General features: G+C 41.8%; 1 long non-coding RNA gene across 1 annotated transcript; it reads right to left on the bottom strand.

The window, feature by feature from the left end:
- Positions 1-2,824: 2,824 nt before the first annotated feature.
- Positions 2,825-20,050, bottom strand: LOC137502900 (uncharacterized). The gene is made up of 3 exons (XR_011018909.1): positions 20,037-20,050; positions 11,537-11,662; positions 2,825-2,884 (listed from the first exon to the last, which is right to left on the bottom strand). It is a non-coding gene; the product is annotated as an uncharacterized lncRNA (long non-coding RNA).
- Positions 20,051-21,100: the final 1,050 nt, after the last annotated feature.

Genomic DNA, 21,100 nt, shown 5'->3' with positions numbered 1-21,100 from the left:
GATACTGTGTCCATGTCACATCGCGGTGACGTTAGAGAAGGAACAATGCAGATATTTTATTTCCTTGATAGCGCAGACAAAAAAGGAGACTTCATCAACAAGGTGTTTCGTGACGGCGTCAGTGTTTTACTGCATTCTGTCCGGGTTTGGGTCAGGATTTTAATACTTCACATTACTGTCACATCATTTCAACACCGTGAACTGAGCCGCAAATTCCTTCTGTTCCATTGCAATCTGCTGTTCGAGGAACGGGTACAATAAATACGTAGAGTTAGTGGCTCCTCACATCATCCAGAAGCTGAGGAGTGAGACGAGCCCTCATCATGCAGGATCCTTGCTAAATTGTGGATGCATTGCATTTCAGCTGGAAACTATAAATAAGCAAGTATGTATCCCTAGTACTTACACTGGAGTAGTTTCTTGTTGCTTTCCTCCCCTACAACGTGACACAAACTCAGATAACGTCACAGTAGGAAAGAACGGTACCTTGCTAAAGATTCACACCCAGATATTTGTCTCGAGGAAAACTCAGGAGCCACGCAGTCACCTTGAGGTTTGTCGAACCCACGGCCTACAGTTGTTTGCGTGAGGGGACTTCGCTCAGCCATGGAACACTCACGGTGCCTCGCATTCACTTCGGACCAAAGACACTCTCGTTTCTTCTCCTACAACAAGTGCACTCGTTCTGCAGAATGCAGCACCTAAACAGTCTTAACCGTAGAAACTACACGATGAGCATTACATCTGTGAAACATTTGTGATGTGGGAAGTTCTTGCCTCGTGACATATACATCATGTGAAACTGTCTACGTTACTTTCCTAGTTATTTCTGATCCCTCGCTTGAGTGGGAAACGGCCGAAAATACTTCTTTATAAGTGATACGGAAGGCCAACTTAAGATTTGTCTGTGATTAAAATTCTCTCCATTTACTCTTCCCATGGAGGGAAATTTATTCATATGTAGGAATTCAATCAATCAATCAATCACTACTGTTCTGCATGTAGGGCAGTCGCCCAGGTGGCTGATTCCGTATCTGTTGTTTTCCTAGCCTTTTCTTAAATGATTGCAAATAAATTGGAAAATGTATTGAAAATATCGCTTGGTAAAACATTCCAATCCGTAATTCCCCTTTCTAGAAACGGATATTTTCAACAAATTGCCCTCCTTAATTCGAGCTTTATCTTCATATTGTGATCATTTATACTTTTAAAGACAACACCATCTACTGATGTCCTCCCACGCCATCTCTCCACTGACACCTCGGAACATACCACTTAGTCGAGCAGCTCGTCTCCTTTCTCCCAAGACTTTCCAGTCCTAACTTTGCAACATTTTTGTAACGCTACTCTTTTGTCGGAAATCACCCAGAACAAATCGAGCTGCTTTTCTTTGGATTTTTTCCAGTTTCTGAATCAAGTAATCCTGGTGTGGAACCCATACACTGGGACCATACTCTAGTTGGGGTCTTACCAGAGACGTATATGCCCTCTCCTTTACATCCTTACTGCAACCCCTAAACACCCTCAAGAGCAAGTGCAGAGATCTGTACCCTTTATTTACAATTCCATTTATGTGATTACCCCAATGAAGATCTTTCCTTATATTAATACCTAGGTACTTACAATGATCCCGAAAGGAACGTTCAACCCATCAACGCAGTAAATAAAACTGAGAGGACTTTTCCTATTTGTGAAACTCACAACCTGACATTTATCCCCGTTTATCATCATACCATTGCCCGCCGTCCATCTCACAACATTATCGAGGTCATTTTGCAGTTGCTCACAATATTGTAACTTATCTATTACTCTGTACGGAATAACATCATGTGCGAAAAGCCTTATCTCTGATCCACTCTTTCACGCATATCCTTTACCTATATATAAGAAAATGTAAAGGTGTAATAATACTGCATTGAGGAATTCCCCTCTTATTTATTACAGGATCAAATAAAAATTCGCCTACTCTAATTCCCTGATTTATATTTTCTAGGAATACAGCAACACATTCAGTCACTCTTTTGTCAAGTCCAATGGCACTCATTTTTGCCAGTAGTCTCCCATGATCTACCCTATCAAATACCTTGGACAGGTCAATCGCGATGCAGTCAATTTGACCTCCTGAATCCAGGATATCTGCTATATCTGGCTGGAATCCTACAAGTTGGGCTTCAGTGGAATAACATTTCCTAAACCCGAACTGCCTTCTATCAAACCAGTTATTAATTTTGCTAACATGTCTTATATAATCAGAAACAATGCTTTCCCAAAGCTTACATACAATGCATGTCAAACTGACTGGCCTATAATTTTCAGTTTTATGTCTATCAGCCGTTCCTTTATATACAGGGGCTACTATAGCAACTCTCCATTCATTTGGTAAAGTTCCTTCCTGGAAACAATAATCAAATACATGCTTCAGATATGGTATTATATCCCAACGCATCGTCTTTAAAATATCCCCCGAAACCTTATCAATTCCAGCCGCTTTTATAGTTTTTAACTAACGTATCTTGCTGTAAATGTCAATACTTCTTTAGTATTAGTCTCCTCCTCTATCTGGACATTATCCTTGTAACCAACAATCTTTACATACTGCTGACTGAATACTTCTGTCTTTTGAAGATCCTCCTTGGAACCTGTTTCGGCCGTAAAGTACCTATACTTAGAACGTTTCTTGACAGAAAGGGTGGTTCCTTTTCTAATATGACAGCCATAAATGAATATTCCTCTAGATGCATATCTCCAAGGGACACAGGTATGCTGGTCTCTCGTACACTCTTCGCTGATAATCTGCTTAACTCACCTGGATGAGGACATGTCTTCGGTTTTTGAGTAGTACTTGTAGCTGGTGTAGTCGTGGAAATTGTGACCGGCTCCACTTCTTGAGACGTCGAGGTACCAAAAACAAAAATACACAGGAAATAGTTAATTTCTGATAAGCAATAATCCTGAAAATCTATCAGAATCTGTGTACATAAAATCCGTACAGAATTATTTCACGGTCACCGACAATGTCTACTTCAAAAAATGGATATGTTTGAAAAGAGCTCTACACCAAGAATTGGAAAATGTATGTGTTTCTCTCTTTCGTGTAAAGACTTGTGGAAACATTACTCGTTATGATAATATTGCTCCAGAAGGGTCCATTTCGTTTGATTTATCATTCTTCAAAGTGCGCAGTTCCTTTTACACAGAATTACAAGCTTAAAACCCAGAATGATGACAAATAAAGATATTTACAGTTGATGTTACTGTATTTTCGAAGCAGAGTTATATATCAACGGGCATATTACATCGTAGTTCCCTTTCACACAGGACCTAAATTGCGGTGCCAGTTTTACCGGAAGTAACCTTGGTTTTACAGCAAGATCTAAATCGTCTCTCTTAGAGCTGATGCCAAGTAAGTAAGTTACAAATGTTATGCCGAAGATTTTATTTTCGGTCTGACCTGGAAGACAAGGGGAACATAAGTTTGAGAGTTCTGAGCTGAGGAAATATCTGTAACTAAAAGGACATGCACATTTTAACCAGCTGGTTCCCGGGTGGTGACGTGTGCTCGAAGTCTTCATTCGAAACTTTCGGAGAGTCACGTGTTTGGAACACATTTAGCAACATGTGGCCTGCTCCTCCTCTCCTGCAGTAGTGAGCCCAAGAACGTATGAACTGTCGCTTGGAGAGGGAAGACAAATAGGTACAATCCCAGCATTCACCGAGCAGTGAGCTCTCCCAGCACCACGTGTTTCTTAGGGAGACTCCGAAGCCCGAGTACCATATTAAGTCTTCCTCGACGTCAGAGTCAGCTTAAAGTGGAAGAAAATCATAAATCTTATTCAAAACGTTTAATTAATCTCAGAGTTCTAGAGTCAGTTTGTTCTCTGCAGGTCTCCTTTGGTCGAACCACAAAGGAATGTAAGGGCCACAACGTACATGACTCCCTACTCTACGTACTGACCTTCTCGCAGTTCTCCGTGTTCACAACACCAAACTATTGACGTTCTACGTCATTTCTAATATCAAATCTGTCACTCGTGGCCGAGTGGACAGTACAATACACAAACGGTATCCCTTGCATTTCTAAGAGGCGAATGACCGGGTTACCACTTGTTCTTTTCCGACCCTGACGGTATAAGCGAGTCTTCCATCTTCCTACTGGTTGTTGTAAGTAAAGGTTGTACTTCCTCTTAAAACACCACCTTAATTCCCCATAACCATATGAACTTTTACCAATCCAATCTATTCGTTAATACCGATCAATTTACTCTTTGACTTTTATAACCTTGTTTTATCGCATTTGTTCCTAGCTACGTCTAAAAGAGTTTCGTGATCATCTATACCGCCTTTCATCGTATCTTCTCAAAATACTTTCTGATCCACCTCTTCGTCCCAGATTAATTTAAATTTCTGCCATTCGCATCACCTTCCGAGTTAACAGTTTATTAATTTAGAACAATCACTACAATCACATTATTTTCTGTGAAGTAGCCTACATCCCTGATTATATGATTAAATATTTCACGTCTGCATCAATTTATTCATGTCTGTACACCCCAAAAGTTAGCGATTGGAATAACTCACCAAAGGAGATGTTCGATAAATTTCCAATATAATTGCAATCCTTTAAGAAAAGACTAGGAAAACAACAGATAGGGAATCTGCCACCTGGGCGACTGCCCTAAATGCTGATCAGTATTGATTGATTGATTGATCTCTTGAACTTCATATTTGTCACCTTTAACTCTTTATTAGCTAACACATTCTTCTTTCATTCGTACAAATACTCCCCATCCTATCTCTACAATAAACACTCCAGTTCCGGAAGGAATTTGCGTATCATTATGTCACTCTTTAGCCATGATTCAACCCCTTATATAACATCTGGTAAATACTGAATTACTTCATTACAACCTTTTCCTGTCGCTGTACTCACACCTCCGCTCCTATATCTCACCCCTAAGCTATACATACACACGCACTAAAAGACTCACACGTACCTACTCCTTAGTACCCCTCCACTGAGTATCCCAATGATCATACTCTCCTCTCCCTTCAACTGCATAACAAGATCCCATACTATGTTGGTAGTTATTCCTGCTTGCCATACGTTGTTCGAACCGATACCACACAATCTATACCCTCCTCTTTCCTCAACTCCTTGGTTCCCTTTCCTCCACGCACTTTCTCCCCGAGCCTATCTATAGAGTCCTCAATGACCAGATCTTCGACCTCATCCACCTCATTAGATTCTTTTCCCTATTAGTCTCCCCTGATGATTACAGATCCTACTTTCTCCTCCGTTTTCTCCTTCTCGTGGCCCTGTTCCACGCCCTCTTCCTATCCTCTGGTATACCTGGGTTCCCTTTCCTGCACGCACTTTCTCCCAGAGCCTACCTATGGAGTCCTCAATGACCAGATCCTCGACCCCATCCACCTCATTAGATCCTTTTCCCTATTAGTCTCCCTAGTCTTCCATGATGATTACAGATCCTACTTCCTCCTCCGTTTTCTCCTTCTCGTGGCCCTTTTCTAGGCCTTCTTCCTATCCTCTACTGAACGTACCTCCTTCCACTTATCTCCCACCTTCCTCTAACACTTTCATTTCCCCCTATTTCCATCTGTATTTTACGAGCGCTGACTCACGGATACTTCACTTGATCCCTTTGCCCTTAGCGTACCTGTTTTTCGGAGCTTCCCCTCCCACCGCACCTTGTATTTTGCTGCTGTTCTCCTTCCCTTGTCACCCGCTCTTCCTTCGTGCTATCTCCCCTTAAGCTACGAACTGTAACGGTTAGCGCAATGCAAGTGGGCCCACACATTTTCCACACGAATTTGGCAGGACTGCAGGTATATAGCTAAATACGCTCACATTCATTGGGGGTGCTACTGGAAAGAACTGCTCAACCTCGAGGCAATGACACGAGTTTCCACTGCTTACCTTAGGCCTTCTTCCGTAAAACCACATTTCAAAGACCTCTATTCCCTTTCTCTGATAAGCATGTTTCTATCTCATGCAGTCTCACGATCCAGACATATGTTCCACAAACGACTGTCCGAATTGTATATTTATGGTGAGAGAACGTTCGTTTACAAGAAGGCTTCCTTTAGCAAATGTTGTTCTTCGATAAATGTTCTGCTAGTTTCTTCTGCCATTGGTTATGTTACTTCCTAGCTACCCAAATTCCCCTACTTCCTTGGTGAGTACATTTCCTAGTCTTGTATCACCTGAAACTCTAGGATTGCCTGCTCTAGAGGCGTCGGTCGTTTCTCTTACTGCTGTTACCTGCACACGGAGGAGACACGCACTGGAATACCAACTGTGAAAAGAGTTCTATTCTTACCGTGTACTGGTGGATGTACCGACGTCAACAAAACCATGTGCCGAATGTCACTTGAGTTAAGATACGACATTTTCTGGAACACATTGACGTCTAACTCATACTGGTTATCGGGCGAAGTAATTCGTCGCGTGTCAACCTGTAACAAATTTCGAAAACTTTAGACGTAGAAAGTTAGGTTCACTGTGAGCTGGTCCTCCTCACACTGACACTTGTGTTTACTCACTCGCACGTCACAAGGTTATTGCTGCTTTATTGGACTTTTCGCCATACCATATAGTGGCAACTTACGGGTAACAATGCTGTTAGTTCCATATTCTTAGATATGACATTGAAAATGGCAGGTTTATTGTTCGTGTGTGCTAAAAGTGAAGGAATGTCCGTCTCTCTGCACATCATTCCCTTGCTGTAAAAAGGGACAACACGTCAATCAAGCCATTTGTTTATTAAACGGGGATTCTGGTGTTTTCCATGTCCGGCTTCAGTGACCGTAATACCCAGGTAAAGAAACTACGTAACTGTGTTTAGGAATTTGCTTTCAAATATTAAAGAACAAGATTGACGACGAACTGAAAGTTATCAACATCTGCTGACCACAAGTAATACCAGTGGTGGAGGAAATCAACAGCCAATTACAGTGAAAATCAGGGAGAGCTTGAGAGATCACTTGGGGAAATGCAGTACTATAGAAGAAGGCTCATTTCCAGGTAGTGTAGCAGTAGATACGTTCAGGCTGGGCTCCAAGCAATGTAGCAGTAGATACGTTCACGCTGGGCTACATCCTACTGCTCCAGGCACTGTAGCAGTAGCTATCACATGGCTGTACTACTTCTTGTGGCTCCAGGCAGTGTAGCAGTAGCTATCACATGGCTGTACTACTTCTTGCGGCTCCAGGCAGTGTAGCAGTAGCTATCACATGGCTGTACTACTTCTTGCGGCTCCAGGCAGTGTAGCAGTAGCTATCACATGGTGTGTACTACTTCTTGCGGCTCCAGGCAGTGTAGCAGTAGCTATCACATGGCCGTACTACTTCTTACGGGTCCAGGCAGTTTAGCAGTAGATATCAACATGGCTGTACTAATTCCTACGGCCCCAGGCAGTTTAGCAGTAGATATATTCTTGCTGGACTACTTGTTACAGCTCCATGCAGTGTAGCAGAAGGTGTGTCCTTACTGGACTACTTCTTACGCCTCCAGGCAGTTTAGCAGCACATATCACATGGCTGTACTACTGCTTACGGCACCAGACAATGTAGCAGTAGATATCACATGGCTGTTCTACTTCTAATGGCCCCAGCAGTTTAGCAGCACATATCACATGGCTGTTCTACTGCTTACGGCACCAGACAATGTAGCAGTAGATATCACATGGCTGTTCTACTTCTAATGGCCCCAGCAGTTTAGCAGCACATATCACATGGCTGTTCTACTGCTTACGGCACCAGAGAATGTAGCAGTAGATATCACATGGCTGTTCTACTTCTTATGGCCCCAGCAGTTTAGCAGTAGGTATCGCCAGGCTGGACTATTTCCTACGGCTCCAGGCAATGTAGCAGTAGATATCACATGGCTGTACTACTTCCTACGCCTCCAGCCAGTTTAGCAGTAGAATGTCCTTGCTGGACTACTTGTTATTGCTCCATGCAGATAGCAGTAGCTATGTCCTGACTGGACTACTTCTTACGGCTCCGTGCAGTTTAGCAGTAGACATGTCCTTGCTGGACTACTTGTTATTGCTCCATGCAGTTTGCAGTAGGTATGTCCTGACTGGACTACTTCTTACGGCTCCATGCAATTTAGCAGTAGACATGTTCAGGCTTTACCCCTTCTTGCGGTCCCAGGCAGTTTAGCAGTAGACATGTTCAAGCTTTATCATTTATTGCGGTTCCAGGCAGTTTAGCACTTGACATGTCCTTGCTCGACTACTTCTTATGGCTCCCGACAATATAGCAGTAGATATCGCCAGGCTGGACTACTTCCTACGGCTCCAGGCATTTTAACAGTAGATATCACCAGGCTGGACTACTTCTTACGGCTCCAGGCATTTTAGCAGTAGATATCGCCAGGCTGGACTACTTCTTACGGCTCCAGGAAACTTAGCAGTAGATATCGCAAGGCTGGACTACTTCCTACGGCTCCATGCAACTTAGCAGTAGATATCGCCAAGCTGGACTATTTTTTGCGCCTCCTGGCAGTCTAGCATTTGATAACAAATGGCTGTACTACTTCTTACGGCCCTAGGCAGTTTACCAGTAGATATGTCCTGACTGGACTCCTTCCTACGGCCCCAAGCAGTTTAGCAGTAGATATAACATGTTTGTAATACTTCTTATGGCTCAAGAAAATTTAGCACCAGAAAGCGCCAGGCTGGACTACTCCGTGCGGCTCCTGGCAGTTTAGCAGTCGATATCACAAGGCTGTACTACTTCTTACAGCCCCAGGCTGTTTAGCAGTAGATATGTCCTTGCTGGACTACTTGTTACTGCTCCATGCAGTGTAGCAGTAGGTATGACCTGACTGGACTACTTGTTATTGTTCCATGCAGTTAGCAGTAGGTATAACCTGACTGGACTACTTTTTACTGCTCCATGCAGTGTAGCAGTAAGTATGACCTGACTGGACTACTTGTTACTGCTCCGTGCAGTGTAGCAGTAGGTATGACCTGACTGGACTACTAGTTACTGCTCCATGCAGTTAGCAGTAGGTAACGCTAGGCTTTAATACTCCTTACGCCTCCACTCAGTTTAGCAGTGGATATAACCTATGTGGACCTCTTCTTGAATCTCAGGAAAGTGGCATCCCGATATCCACCGAGTTCTTTCTTCTCAAGTATTCTATCTGAGCTGAGAACACCTAGGAGGGTTTACGGTAAAGCAGGGAGCGTATCCAGGGAGGTGTTCCCAGCCAGACGGATGTTTCTTTGTTAAAGGAAACGACTAGTTTCTCCTTGATGCATTTTCCATGTCTCCACAACCAGTGTAGTATGAATATTGTTTAACAAATTCTATGCGGGCCTAGCATAGGCTGCTTGCCACAAAGACAACCTGTGTGAAATGTTACGGAGTCTACGAAGTATAAATGCAGCTTACTACTATGTTGTAGCAACTTACTGCAACGTCCCGAGGACACTCAAAACCAACACTGTCCAAACAATCAAATACAAGAACAGGAAACAAATGTTAGTTACCTTAGGTGCAGTAAGCTGCATAATCAAAATATGGAAGGTGCCTTTAAATTATTTAGAGGTAAAAGGCCAGTGTCAAATAAAAATTTACACTTCACAAGTCACTAATGCTACGAGACTTTCTTAAGGCGGAAACAGAAATATATTTAACTTACAATGACTTGAAACTGGAAGAATTTGAATAGGTCATCCATTTTAACAAAGGTTAAAGAAAATACTAATTTTTGGATAACCGAAAGAATTCTTAAGTAAATATGAAATACTGGCCTGCAACAATTGTTTCCTCCTGATAACTGAATTTAAGTTAATTGGATCAAATAAATCTACATAAATGAATTTGAAATTTGTTTCAACGTAATCAAAGCTCACATTACAATTGCAATAATTGTAATAAACACGATAACAGGGCCACATTACTTCTGCAACGCACAGTGCGTCCAGAATTGAAATTAATGTAAGCCAGTTATGCTTTATAATAAAATAAAATTTTTAAATATCATAGCCTACTTAAATATTCCCCATACGACCATAAAATTTTAATGGAAAATATGAGCGTTCCAGCAAAACTACAGAACAAAGTCACGCACGAACTGTAATGCTGCTACACGCAAGGCTACAGAGTACACAATCAAGAAGAGAGAAAACAGGGATGTGAATTGTTCTGGTGAGCGCTTAAGAAAAGAAAATTTAACAGTTAGGAGAATCAATTTTCAACTCTCTACCAACCGCCATGATACAGATAATAAAAATAATAGTAATTATATTAGATTGTATGATTCAAATTGCACATTAACATTAAATTTAACAGAGGGCAAAATCGTGGTTATGCAATTTAATGTGAGGTGGCATCGTAAATGGCATGATGCACATATGGGGCGATTAAGGTAATATTTTCTTGAATAAACCAAACCGATAGTACAATTCCAGTTCCAAATATTTAAAACATTTGACACTACTTACATCAGCCTGTATGAATATTAGCAAAGTAATCTAAACCTTCACCTAGCACTCAGTTGAAGACCGGCACACAGACGTAAGCAAATAATAACCCACGCCACTACTATGCACACGGAAGGAAAACGAAGAAAATAAAATAATTTCCAACATTTAGAAATTAAGGCTTTGCCTTAAATATCGGTTAGGTTTTCCTCCATTCCGCCGAACGTGCACACATCCAGACAGAACTCTAGTGCAGGGAGGAACATACAGCGCATGCGCGCCAGTACTGATTTCCAAGGGACCAATAGCGTTCATCTCAGCCACGGCGCAATAATTACATATCACACTTTTAAATAATTGTAGAATGCACAAATTAAACAGGCGCACCAAAGAATGTACGATAGAACGGAAATACACAGGTCGGATGTGTTTCACGTTACAGTTTCTTCTCAAGGATTCCATCTGCACTGTGAGACTTTAAAGCGGGGAGGTATTTCCAGCCACACGGATGTTCCTTGAATGATTTGCTAAAGGAAAGTACTAGTTTCTCCCTCATCTATTTTGCATATCTCCACAATTTCTGTAGTACCGATATTGTTTAACAAATTAAACATATGCTGTTTGTCACAAAGGCAACCTGTGTGAAATGTCACAGTGTCTGTGAACTATAACTACTAATTTCTAGCGCATCCCGTGACGAGATCGCTAACTAGCAGGACGCTTGACTTCGTTCAAACAGATTAGGTACAGGGCAGATATAATTTTAAATGCACGTTTGTTCCTTCAGTTACACAAGAAATGTGAGTAATTACTTCTGCAATGTGCTACTTCACTGCAATTCGTTGTCCCTTACTAAAGTAGTCAGTGGTTAGCACACGAAAAGCAGGTCTGGGTTTGATACATTTTGATATCACGTACCTATTAGATTATTTCCGCGAACTGTATTGCTGTGGTTTCAAAGTTGGCTTCAATTTGAGTGGCACATGCACATATTTTGAATACAAAACACCAAGTTAATCACACACAATTTTATCCATCCAACACGGGGGCAGAACTTTGTATTTGAGAATATACGTTACCGTTATCTTCCAGTTATTATGGGCGTCCTTCTCTCCACGAACAGTAACGTGCAATGTCGAATCCACGGGTGATGAATACTGATATGTTCCTGCCAGTGAAACTGCTAGTGTCAGGGGCAAAAGAATCTGGAACAAGTACAGAGTTCAGAAGTTAACTATGACGAATATGACTTCCTGAAGGAGGTTATGATGGAAAATTTGGTAGTTTAGAGCAGAATACTGACTTCAGGTTCATTCGCTGTCCACCCTCAGTCAAACAAACACATTACCTTAAATCGTCAGCCTACTTTGAAAACTTTGGTGGTCAGTTACCAAAGCACTGCGCAAAACATTTTCCTTTGTAAAGTAATCGTCTCTTTCCCTCCACAGTTTTAGGTATTCGCACAGGATTAATGTACTTCGTCCTGATTATTTGTTAATTATCGTAACGAGAGCTTCATGAACTTACTTCTAAGTATGTATGTGCGAGGATAAGGAAAGGGACCACTCTTCGCATCGTAAGCGAGGCTCCACAAACTTACTCCCTCGCGCTCATTTAGCAGCGCGAACATAAGATAAAATTACTCGGATACCTTATCCTATGGTGAATAAAGCCTACCTCGGCATAAACATCCAGTCTTCTCCCAAAATTTCCGATACCGATGCAGTATTCCGGTGTATTTCGTAGTGTGACTCTCTCCTTATTATTCGTATAGTTGTGAATTTAAGTCTTTTAAAACATTAAAATATATTCGGTTAAAAAGTAAGCAGTAATAATTCTCACTGTGTCAGGGACTAATGATGCACCAAATGAAAGCTTTAAAACAATCTCCTGAGAGTGACTTTGAAAGTGAAAATTGTGGTGAGGAAAGTGAACCTTCTGAACAGACGAGTTTCAGGATACATGATGTTCCCAAAGTTCAAACAGTCTCCAAATGTACGGAGGAGGTTAAAGAATTTGTAAACAAGTGTTGTGGCTTCATCCATTCTTCCAGAGTAGAATGTCAGGAACGGATTACAATTGGGGAGAACATGTCAATCACCACCACATATTAATGATAGGTGAGATGACTGCATTAGTACAAAACCAGCCAATGACGACAGCTACTGAGAGAAAAAATATGACAGGAAAAATAGTTACACAATGTATCACTTCAAAGGGCAGGTGTGTCAGCCATTCTTTCAATTTGTATTCGCTTGTGGCTCTAAGTAGATAAAGAATTTAAAGGAACAATTCAAGAAAGAAAGGTTGTAGCCCAAAATTCACCGAAACGTATTAAAGACTTCTCAGATAAAATCTATTCCTTTTGATGGTCGTAAAACAATTTCAGTGAACAAAATGCACTTTGTCATGCCAGGCCGGGCCCCTACAATGCGGAAAAGTGATCTGATGCTTCTCCCAACAGACATGACTAAGAAGTACGTTCACACATTATACTCTTCAGTTGTAAATCATTAGAGAGAATTCCTGTATCACTCTCGTCCTGGTATTCAATCTGGCGTACAATTTGCAGTAACATAGTAGTTCAGAAAATAAAGACTGATGTGTGTATGACTTGTAGAAGAAATCAGACTGTAATAGCAAAACTGTTAATTTCTGATGAGGAGGAAAAAAAGAAAACATCAGAGTTGATTGTCTCTTGCGCCACATAGCTGTAGGCTCAACGCATTATACTTTTGATTTTGCCCAACAAGTGCACTCACCATACGATCCGCAACGAGTTTGACCCATTTCCTTTCTTACAGGCTAGCATGTGAACCACTTAACAAATTTGTTTTGTCCAGAAGCTTGTACTGCGGGTCTTATCCCTTGTCATGCCATGTCTTTTTCATTAGGTGAGGAGCATTTAGAACTCCATGCTGATAACTGTGTCGGGCAAAATAATAACGCCTTAATGAGATACCTCATATGGAGAGTTAGGGCAGGAAGACCAGCAGTTGCAAAATTTAATTTTTGCCAGTGGGACCCAGGAACTTTCATCCTGATTTGTATTTTGGATGCTTCAAGAGAGCATTCCGAAATAAAGTGCAGTTGTTGAAGATGTAACTGTTGTCACCCGTATTAGTTGTCAGATTTCTAGCTATATTATTCCTGTCGCTATGGCACAGAATCCAGAAATGTAACAGTTCCTACTTATGAGTGAGAAAACAAGTTCCACGCTGGAATGGAAGACATTGCATAAATAACCCACATACATCACTTCATGTATACGAAAGAGCTCCCTGGTGAAGTGCTGACAGAGAAATGCATAGTTTTTGATGAAGTACTCTACATCATCCTTCCGGAAGAATCGCCGCCTGATTTCCGCAAGTCATCAAACCTCAAGGACTTAGCATCCATAGACAGACGTATCTCATTTGGTATCAGAACATAAGAGAGGTATACTATGTCCCGCGTAACATTTTTCACTGCTCCAGCAACGCCACCACCAATCATCTCAAGTGTTAATCTTATGGAGCCGGCTTCTGTTTCTCCTCCTCTGCCAATAATCACACCATCATCATCTTCTCCTTCAAAAAGTGCAACGCCTAAAAGTACAAGTAAGGCTCAGAAGAGAAAAGCACCAACTCCGAGAAAATTCTCCCCAAAGAAGTGGATTCGACACCCTCCCCCACTGCAGCTACTGCGGAGAGGCAGGACATCGGGACCAGACGGTGAAAGGGCAAAACACAGGCCTCAGCATGAATAACAGATATTCCTGCTGGCTGTGATTACCGATCGCTAAGGTATGTGATAATTCTTGTAACGTGCAGTAGTGTTGCTAATAGTGTCTTCAGTGATCGTCTGCAAGTCATAAAACCTCAGAGACTTAGTATCGACAGATAGATCTCCATGAAAAGATTAGACCGTAATAATATATGTTTGTATTATTCGCTAAAAAATCTACGTCGGAATAGCGGTGAACATGAAAATGTAAATGAACCGGGAGGTACATCCCAACGCCGCGCATTTAAATCTAGCGCCTAAAAGAACTCCTCGACTAGTGAAAGTGTGAAATTGGAACTAGACCAGCTTATAAATTTACTCAGAAGATGCCATCACTAAAATATGATATAATTTTGTTATTGTGAAGTTTCCTGAACTGACTATATTTCTACTTGTTTTGTTTGCCATTCATCAAGAAGTTTATACATTCTTCCATAGATGTCACTACTAAAAACTATGATCATACACCCTGGTGCGAAGTGAAAGAACTTTTGATTTAAAGAAGTTTTGTATTCATAAGATTTTTACTAATTGATATTCATTTATTTTGGGTTGGCAACATTTATCCTTTCTTTCCGCCAGTTTTGAATCTAGCCAATTCCAAATTTCTGTAATTAATTTTCAACCTATCACAGCCTTCTTCTCCGATTTTGTATGCAACTTTTAAATTACCTAATAAAATGAGAGGGTGTGGCTAGTTTAATCTTGAATGGTCTCGAACTTTCCCCGAGGGCTTATAAACTGCGGATTTCCACGTCTCTTGGCCAATTGATCGGGAGTGTGTGTGTCAAGCAGGAGGCGCGAGGCCTCTTCGTCAGCTGCTAGAGCTTCTACAAGGTAATGGCCACACAACATCTTTCTTTCTTTCTTTCTTTCTTGCTAGCTCCGCAGTTTAACCAGAGAGAAAGGTCCGAATCATCAACTATGTAACATACTTTTCTGAAAATGTAACTTCTGACGGCTAATGTAAAAACGTCATAAAATCTTTAACTGTAAATCGGGGATAGAGAGTGAAGTACCCTCTCGAGCTCCCCTTCATCTTGGACTGAGGTGACTACGTTTGTAACTGTTCTTCTTCCTTTCCGTAATATATTAGTTTACCCTTATACGAGTCACCTCAGTAGTTTGGGAATAGTCCCTGTTTCACCGGCCTAGTGCACCTTAGGTTTTTAAGTTTTCACTATCTTGGAGCACTGAACGCCTCCATTCAGTTTGTGTTTTGGGCCATTTTACTTAACCTGTTCTTTTCCGCAAAGGCCCTGTAGGTTGGGTACAAGATACCGCTGTTTCACATTGTAAGTTGGGCCATGGAAGGCCAGAGAGTGTACGATTTCTGATATTGCCTCGAGGAGGCTGAAAGGAAACGGAGAGCCTATTAGCTCTTTCTCAAATTTTGTAATTGTAAAGTATGCCTCTGGGAGGCTAGATATTGCAAATTTAACAGCAAGTGCTCTTTGAATTAGGGGATTTCTGCTCTTTATTAAAGTGGTCTTCTTTAACATGTAAATTTGAGCTTGGAGCTGAAGCATTGTAAAGCGAGGGGTTCGAAGCCCAGGACCTGTCGAATTCACCAATATTGTATTTTCATTGACTTGTTCCAAAATTGCTAATTGTACCTGTTGTATTGTTATTTGTTGATTTTTTAAATTCTAAAGAAATATAACCTTTGTTAAAGTTTTAAATTAACTTTGATATTGTAGTTAGACCCATTCACCCGGCACCTTCTTTCACCTCTACGATCCCCAAATACCCCGGAACAGTAAACACCAGCGTAGCTAGCAAATACTTCAGTAGTTATTTGTGTCCTAAAGTAACCGAACTTTTAAACAGCTATACTGGAAAGTTATGAAATCTTATGTTGAATCATTACATGCTAATTTGAGGCCTCGCCGGGCTGAGTGGCTCAGACTGTTAAGGCGCTGGCCTTCTAACCCCAACTTGGCAGGTTCGATCCTGGCTCAGTCCGCTGGTATTTGAAGGTGCTCAAATACGACAACCCCGTGTCGAAAGATTTACTGGCACGTAAAAAGAACTCCTGGGGGACTAAATTCCGGCACCTCGGCGTCCCTGAAGACCTTAAAAAGTAGTTAGTGGTACGTTAAACAAATAACATTCTTATTATTAATTTAAGGCCTTAATTTCTTTGTTAAATGATCTGACCATTTCACATCCCTTGCCACATGTCTTCCCTGTCTTGGCCTATATTTCCAAAACGGAGCCTTGAAAACTATGGACAGTACGTTTTCAGCCCCGTCTAGTCCAAGTAATTAGGTAGGAGTGGCTTGCACGGAGAACTCGTCCTGTATTCTCACTGAGCATGGATTGTAGTTATTTCCACGTAGCAGATTGCGTGACGGGTAATGGGTGCGCAAGCAATGTTTGCTAAAACAGTCTATTCCGAATATTCCGCTCTATCACAGTCTGATGACCCATAGGCCTTTACAAATCGAAAACACATTCTTCACGAGGAGAAGTCGCAGCTTCCAGAGGACATTACCTAGGTCCGGCCTCGAACACCGAAGTTCACTTTATATTTGGGTTTACAAAAATACACAGAATTGGAAGCAGCTGTAGCTTCTAGTTTTACATCAGACAAGACTCGAACCCTCGATTCTAGTTCACAATTATTTACAATACGCGCTCTGTTGGGGCAGTAGCGTACGTTATTCACAATTGTCTGAATCACAGACCCTTAACGCAGAAGGAGTGTATTACCCACATCATTACTTATTACGTGGTTACGTTCTCTGAATTAAGGAAAGAGGGTAAGGCCTACATGAATTTTAGAGAAATACGGACACCCTGACAGTTACATGCTTACTAAAACTTCGAAAACCGAATTCGATAGCTGCAGTCGCTTAAGTGCGGCCACTATCCAGTAATGGTTCGAGCCCCACTGTCGGCAGCCCTGAAGATGGTTTTCCGTGGTTCCCCATTTTCACCCAGGCAAATGCTGGGGATGTACCTTAATCAAGGCCACGGCCGCTTCCTTCTAACTCCTAACTCTTCCATATCCCATCGTCGCCGTAAGATACATCTGTGTCGGTGCGACGTAAAGCAAAAAAAAAAACATCGAGATCTTCCCGAGTTTCACACCCAGAAGTTTGACATATTTAATGTTGTGCCATACCTTGTTAATTAGCTCATGTTCAGACTGCTCTTCCACCTTAATCCGCCATCAGATGATACACACACAATTCAATCATTTTATGGGCTAATTAAAATAATATTATTTTTGATAACTTCTGAATGGTTAAAAGAAAACTTACTGCCGATAGGTTACCCAACTTCAAAATACTAATTTTCTTCCACCTTGATGAAGTGCTTTTATCAACAGGGGCAGGACAAAATCGATGCTAGGGACATCTTGCCCCAGAAAGTCAAACTACTAGAATATCTGACGGTTCAGGATATTTTACACAAGTGACAGCATAGACAAGTTTACGAGGCCTCAGTCTCGAAACAGTGAACATAAATGCCAGTAATACCTACAACTTTTCCTCTAGTATTCTACGATACATCTTCTGTAAATGTGTCAAAGTTGGCCATAACTACCTATTTATCTTGGAGCATTACTTGACTGTTTGCATGAAGGAGTTATACCAAATTAATTCAGAGTTTCTACAGAGTCCCCAGTGTACAAAGGATTAGGTGATAAACATAAAGAGAATAGCTATGGGCCAGTCAGCTTGACATGTGATGAACAGAAGCTGAGGAAAGCATTCTTTACGGTTATCTTGCACACAATTTCAATTTCAAAATTCAAACTGGTCTGATAGAATTAAATTTGTGTTTAGGAAGGGGACCAACTAGCAGGGTTCAAGCAAGGACAAAGCGACTGCAGCGCTCTTTACGGATGTAAGGCCAATTAACAGGGCGAAACAGCGTGTGACTGTCTACATTTCAGAAAGCATTGTCTGCTCATATTCTGATCCCGCTGTTTTCTTGTATATTAATTACCGTGTTGTGAAAGTAGCGCATGTGGATCACCACAAGTTCAGTACTTAGGGGTCGCAGCAAGGATGTAAAACAGAGGCGCATAGGTCACTGGTAAGACCCATTCAGCGTATACGCGACTCGCCAGGATTACTTGACTCAACAATAACACAGGAGGGCGCGATTTGCTCTGGGTCGAGTCCGACAATTAGTAGTGTTATGAAAACATTGGAAACTAGCTGTCAGTGGAGAGATGAACATACTAACTCTATACATGAAAATTGTCAGGAATAGTCTTTAAAGTGTTATGACCTAAGCACCATCACCGTGGCCTCCTACCACACTTTGTACGCATATTCTTTGATGAAGGAATGCTGTAGAAATTGACTGACGACATGCAGCAGGTCTTGTCGAAAGTGGTGGAAACATGTGGAAACCTTCGTCTAAACGTGAGCTTAAAGAAGACGTAATACATTATTGTGGTCAATGGAGCTCCGATACAGAGGATAGACGAGCGCTGGGAGCAGGTGCAGGATAGCACGGTGCTGTCTGTCCCGCATTGTGGCGTTCGGAGCAGTGTTCTGGACTGTGAGGAAAGATTAGGAGCATTTGAAATGTGGGTCTCCCGTGGTTTGCTGGGTAGAGGAGTTAGAATTGTGCAGGGCTCCTAAGATCAACAAGCTCTCCCACTGTGCACATATCATGGGACGCCCTCCTCCTATTAATTATACAACGGGAGATCGAGGGAGGAGGGATCATGGGAACCCCACACGTCTTGACTGGGGAACAGACAAGAACAAGCCTAAGATCGCCAACGTCCGATGACGGGTACGGCACTAGGACGGTGTCCAGTGTGATGCTAATTATTGCGGTAGACTGAGCGTCCGAAGAGACGGGAGGAGAACCATTACTACATGCACAGAATAATGTACTATTAATAACGTGTGGAGGGACGGCAATTACCAGGAATGTAACTGTGTAGGTTGGTGTCTGCTGTAAATGAGCTCCTGAAAGCCACTCATTGCTTTCATCCGATGTATCTCCACCACTGACAGCACACTCTTGTGTTCCCTTGTTTGAATATTCATCATTCACAAGATATCTCACTCAAATTCCAGGAAAATTCCATTACTCAATAGAGATACACTAGCGGAAATGGAAAGTATTACACCGATACCCCAGTATTTCCATGCCCGTGAGACATATAGATTAAAATTTCAACCTCATACGACGTAATTGTTAGTACACGAAACGCCATTCCTAAAGATGGCGTGTCTAGCGTTACTGTCTCTCTTCAGGGAGCGATCGCAACCCAGCATGCCTAGAGGACGTGAACTGGCAGCTTATGGGCGTGAGGGATACCGCTGTAGGGTCGAAACTGCGGCACGGGTCCTTCCAGAAGGAGAAGGTGGCCCTGGCAGAGTGTTACCACGATCCGTCGGGAACAGATTTCGTGGGCTGCGTGTTTGTGATGTCTTTTGAAGTAGGGGCCGCATCCCCAGAGACATGCACCAGGCCTGCTCCCCTTCCTGTACGGGGTCGTGTATGAGGTGAGATGAGTCTCCCCTTCCAGAGAAGTTACTGAATGACGTGATATGTGATAGTATGACAAAGATGCCGGCACGTAGCCTACTCGTGTCGAACGGCTCAAGAATGAAATTTTTCACAGTCAACAGCGTCATATGGCCCCACACCGTATGAAAATAATCCAGTCTTTTGACACGAAATCTAGGGATTACAAATTGTATACTAACATTGTGATGGTGAAGCAATGGGACTCGAACCGTCTAACGTCGGTATCAGAGAGTTTGGTGTGCATGGCCACCACTCCACGACCAAGCCTGATATCAGTTTCAGAGAAATAAGTAAGCGACTCACCCAATGCAGCGACATCATTGTGTGTGGCGTTAGTGGTTGATAGACACACGATGCGATTCGACAGCTGTACTGAGGAACATTAGCTCTGGCCTCCCATTTATATCCTTCAATTGGTAATAAAGCCCAGCAGCTCAATGGCCGACCTATCAGAGTCTTTCACGTCATATACCCATAACCGCGCATAAACTAACTGTGTGAACCTGTGGCATAAACCTGTGAATAAAGACCAGATTTATACAAAACTCGTGCATTTTTGACAATGAATATTGCATACATTCTATAATAAGGTTTAAAAATAGTTTAACTTTAGGTGTAATTCGATCAATAGCAAAAATATCTACGGATTCTTAAACTGTCTACCCTTGTCGTAAGATGAAAGAGGGATAGAAAAATAATTCAATGTCGACATCCTTTCCTAAATTTAATATTTTGTGACCTTACAATGAGTTTCAGAGTGCGTCTCACTAAACAACTATATTTGCACCTAAACCAACAGCGTCTTTGTCTGTGAAATGTGTTTTAGGTACGAGGGCGACCAAGTTAGTAAGGTGTCGAAGTTCTACAAGAAGTTTGAGAATTGACTTCCTGTTTATCAAACATTGCCAATCAATCACTACTGATCTGCATTTAGGGCAGTCGCCCAGGTAGCAGATACCCTATCTGTGGTTTTCCTAGCGTTTTTCTAAATGATCGCAAAGAAATTGGAAAATTATTGAACATTTCCCTTGGTAAGTTATTCCAGTCCCTAATTCCCCTTCCTATAAACGAATATTTGCCCCAATTTGTCCTCTCGAATTCCAACTTTATCTTCATATTGTGATCTTTCCTACTTTTAAAGACACCATCCAAACTTATTCGTCTACTGATGTCCTCCCTCGCCATCTCTCCACTGACAGCTCGGAACATACCACTTAATCGAGCAGCTCGTCTCCTTTCTCCCAAGTCTTCCCAGCCCAAACTTTGCAACATTTTTGTAACGCTACTCTTTTGTCGGAAATCACCCACAACAAATCGAGCTGCTTTTTTTTCTTTGCTTTTTTTCCAGTTCTTGAATCAAGTAATCC

The sequence above is a fragment of the Anabrus simplex genome, chromosome 13 (genome assembly GCF_040414725.1).
Source record: "Anabrus simplex isolate iqAnaSimp1 chromosome 13, ASM4041472v1, whole genome shotgun sequence".
In the NCBI taxonomy this organism is placed as follows: Eukaryota; Metazoa; Arthropoda; class Insecta; order Orthoptera; family Tettigoniidae; genus Anabrus; species Anabrus simplex.
The sequence above is the reverse complement of the archived record's forward strand: the minus strand, read 5'-3'. Positions and strand labels throughout refer to the sequence as shown.